Source organism: Priapulus caudatus, unplaced genomic scaffold, assembly GCF_000485595.1.
Source record: "Priapulus caudatus unplaced genomic scaffold, Priapulus_caudatus-5.0.1 Scaffold256, whole genome shotgun sequence".
Taxonomy (NCBI): domain Eukaryota; kingdom Metazoa; phylum Priapulida; class Priapulimorpha; order Priapulimorphida; family Priapulidae; genus Priapulus; species Priapulus caudatus.
In genome coordinates, this window is record NW_014577317.1 from 157,513 (window position 1) to 160,684 (window position 3,172).

General features: G+C 45.9%; 1 protein-coding gene across 2 annotated transcripts in view; it reads left to right on the top strand.

Moving 5' to 3' along the window:
- The first annotated feature begins 1,430 nt into the window (after nt 1–1,430).
- The window catches only part of LOC106808160 (protein Skeletor, isoforms B/C-like), a 22,150-nt gene continuing 20,408 nt past the window's right edge, over nt 1,431–3,172 (top strand). Inside the window, exon 1 of one of the 2 annotated variants that reach the window (XM_014810748.1) lies at nt 1,431–1,499. The gene's annotated coding sequence lies outside the window, so the exon portion shown is untranslated. The remainder of the gene's footprint in view (nt 1,500–3,172) is intronic. The other variant, XM_014810747.1, reaches the window with a different exon arrangement.

Sequence of the window (3,172 nt, forward strand, 5' to 3'; positions counted from 1 at the left end):
TGCGAACATAAGCTGTTACCATAGAAATATTAGAGACACTATATATTATGATTTCTATGACTGATACACTCAGGGGCATCTAGGAAGAAAGCATTATTAAGGGGGCAGTAAAAGGCATCATCGCTGGGTTTTAATTTTTTTAATATAATTAAGAGAGAGAGAGAAAGTCTAAGATAAAGAGAGAGAGAGTAGTAAATTGAGACGGGGACAGGAAAACGGTGATACGGTGTGTATGCGAGCGGGAAACGGGGTACAATTAGGTCGTGCGAGATGGTGTGCAAGGGGATATGGGAGGTGGGAGGCAGGGGGAGGGAGGTCGAAGGCAGGGGGAGGGAGATGGGAGGTAAGGGGGTAGAAGTGAGAAGCAAGGGGAGTGAAGTGGGAGGCAGGGGAAGGGAGGTGAGACGCAGGAGGGAGGAAGGTGGGACGCAGTGGGGAGGGAGGTAGGAGGGAAGGACCCCCCGCCCCCTCTAATTAAACTTGGAGATCCATGTTCATATGTTGAAATCTTTTATGTCAACGTCAATGTCATTCATTAACTTGTTTTTGAATTGTTATTATTGTTCTTGTTATTAGAATTAGCCCATAGAGATTAGGTGGGTGCGAAAGTGTAGCTGATATATTTGTTCTAATTGGCTACGAAAGTCAAACAAGAATAAAGAAGACTTATGTATAAGACGTCTTGCTATGCACACATGAATTTATCAGCAGAACACCAGACACCAGATGAGCCCTGTCGCACTGCGGCACTTGTTTATTCAATCTATCCTCTTTTTCTTCCCTCTCGCCCCCTCCACTCTTGTCCCTTCTTCCCCATCCAATCTTCCCCAATCCTCCCAATCTTCATTTCCCCATCTGCCTACCCATCTTTCTCCTTCCCCTTCCCTTTCCTCCTCAACCTCTCCCGTCCTACTCATCGTCATCATCCTCCTGACCCATCCTACCCCATCCTACCCCATCCTTCTCCTGCTCATCACCCAGTATTCCCCCTGCCCTCTACTCCTCTCTTGCCTCCTCTCTCGACAATAGACAATCCCAATCAATTGTTGCTTATCAGTTGTTGCTAGTTTTCGCTAGAGAATGCTACAGTTATGAGCATGGATCTAACCCAACAACGCTACAGTTATGCGTCTAGACCCAACCCCGCAATTCTGCAGTCATGAGCATATATTTAACACGGCAATTTTGCAATTATGCAAATCGATCCAACCCCCAACAATGCTACAGTTATGCTCATAGATCCAACCATAGAAACATATCGAGAAACTAGTATCACTGGTCTAAGTAGTATTATTTCCATCCACCCTCTCATCCTCAGCAATGCAATTTTGAATGGGCGCCTGCACGTGTTCTCAAGCAGAACACCGGCTATAGACGGATCGTGCCGGTATGGAATGCTGCACACCACGGCTGCAAGTCAGCAGCGCGCAACTCCGTCTCGCGTGTGATCACCAACGCTGTAAGTGCGGTCCCGTCCACGGCAGACAAGAAACGCACCGGTAAGTTGTTCACGCGTTTACTGTGTGTGCGTTGTAGACGTGTAGTGTGGCGAATGAGTTCGTTAATTTTAAGTAGAAGTGCGGCTAGTCGGATATAGTTCTGAGAGCTGGGATTGGGAAAATGTACGTTTGCGCGCGCGCGCACGCACGCACGCACGCACGCACGCACGCACGCACGCATACGGGCACTTTCGCTCTCGATCCCCCTTCTCCTTCACTCCTTCCCTCCTTCCCTCCTTCCCTCCTTCCCTCCTTCCCTCCTTCCCTCCTTCCCTCCTTCCCTCCTTCCCTCCTTCCCTTCCTCCCTCTTTTCCTTCCTCCCCCTCCTTTCCTCGCTCCGGCCCTCCCTTCCTTTCTTCCCCCTCCCTCCTTGCTTCCCTCTAACTCTCCGCGTACACGTGTGCGTGTGTCTGGGCGTACGAACATCTCTCTTTCTACCCCATCGCGCTCTCTCTCTCTCTCTCGCTCTCTTTATCCCTGCCTCTTTCCTGCTATTTACCCTTGTTTTTGGATAACATGATTGGACACGTACCATTTGTTGTGGTTAACAGGCAGCGCAGTCATTCAGCATCACAATAGTATGTGCTAAGAACAATGTTTAGTCACCAAAGTGCTGCAAAGTTACCATTTCATCGCGCACACGCCTATTTTGCAAACTCGGTGAGCTTGACCGACCTAGAAACTACATCCGGAGGGAGGAGACAGTGTCTTATTTGTTCAGACAGATTGGTCACTTGTTGTCACATTTAATTTGGTCAGTGTCTGAGGGCCCCCCTACTAACAACTAAAAATGTCTCGCTTGCTTTTGATATCCTAATAGTTATCTACTTGTGAATGTCTCCTTAGCTCAAAACTCTTACGGAATACGTAAGATAGCGATGATATAAGTTGGTGTGTATAAGTTATTCGGTGGTACGTAGATTTATATAACAGGCCGAAAGTCGAGTGGCAGTGAAATGTTAACTATGTACCCACGGCCCAGTTTGTCAGACTCTTACTTTTACTCTAACTCTTACTCTACTCTAGATAGTTTCTTCTCGCCTACTTTTTCTCGATGCAATAGTCGATGTCAGTACGTATAGCTCAGAGCGTAGATAAAGCTCAGAGCTGTCTCTTCGCTGTTTGCTTGACCAATTACGCTTGCCTCGCTGTTCTAGTATCTTGGAGGTGGCAGTTATTCCCATACGGCTAAACATAAAAACCACTCACATTATCACTTTAAACCACTCTCATCGGGCGATACCGGTTGTACCAGATACTCAAAAACTGCGAACTTGCTACATCGGGCATTATACGAAAAATGAATGCGGGTATGGGGGGGGGGCTGTTATAGAATAGTGTACCGGTATGCCTTTTATTGCGTCGGATTGAATCGTAAACATATAATGAGCACGTGAACTTTCAACTGAGTAAACTTTGACCAACCATAAAATATCCTTATTTTGCCCTACATCTGTGCCGCTACATTATGCGCGTAAACACATATAGGTCTTGATGAAAAGACTGATAACCCCAAATTCCATTATATATATATATATATATATATATATATATATATATATATATAGTAGTAGTAGTATAGTAGTATAGTCGTCGTACGTCGTCGTACGAGTAGGTAACTACTAATAACTATATATATATACGTTCCGTCTACTACTACTACGTACAACACT